At 51.1% G+C, this 282-nt stretch overlaps 1 protein-coding gene across 1 annotated transcript in view; it reads left to right on the top strand.

Annotated features, from left to right (window-relative positions):
* Nucleotides 1-8: 8 nt before the first annotated feature.
* Nucleotides 9-282, top strand: part of lpar1 (lysophosphatidic acid receptor 1) — a 22,068-nt gene continuing 21,794 nt past the window's right edge. Inside the window, exon 1 of the mRNA XM_008326122.3 lies at nt 9-227. The gene's annotated coding sequence lies outside the window, so the exon portion shown is untranslated. The remainder of the gene's footprint in view (nt 228-282) is intronic.

Raw genomic sequence — 282 nt, 5'->3', positions numbered from 1 at the left:
GGTTCTTCTTTTCGCGGCGGGGACGGACAATGACACGGTCACCTGGAGGTGCTCTGGATTCGGAGTCTCGTCTTGAACCGCTGCGACTTTGACACAGGAGCCGCTCAGACGGAGTCTCCAGGAGTTTTCCAGGAGTTTTCTAGGAGAGAGGAGTTTCAGAATCAAACTCAAACCAAATCAGGGACCGGTCAGAGACTGAGCTTCGACCAACTAACGAGGGATAAGAAGTGAGTATGACGGTGTTTTACATTCACGCTGCTCAGTTTTAATCCTGGTCCACAT

The sequence above is a fragment of the Cynoglossus semilaevis genome, chromosome 14 (assembly GCF_000523025.1).
Source record: "Cynoglossus semilaevis isolate Cse_v1.0 chromosome 14, Cse_v1.0, whole genome shotgun sequence".
Classification (NCBI taxonomy): Eukaryota; Metazoa; Chordata; class Actinopteri; order Pleuronectiformes; family Cynoglossidae; genus Cynoglossus; species Cynoglossus semilaevis.
Note: the sequence above shows the minus strand (reverse complement) of the source record. Positions and strands in the feature narration are given on the sequence as shown.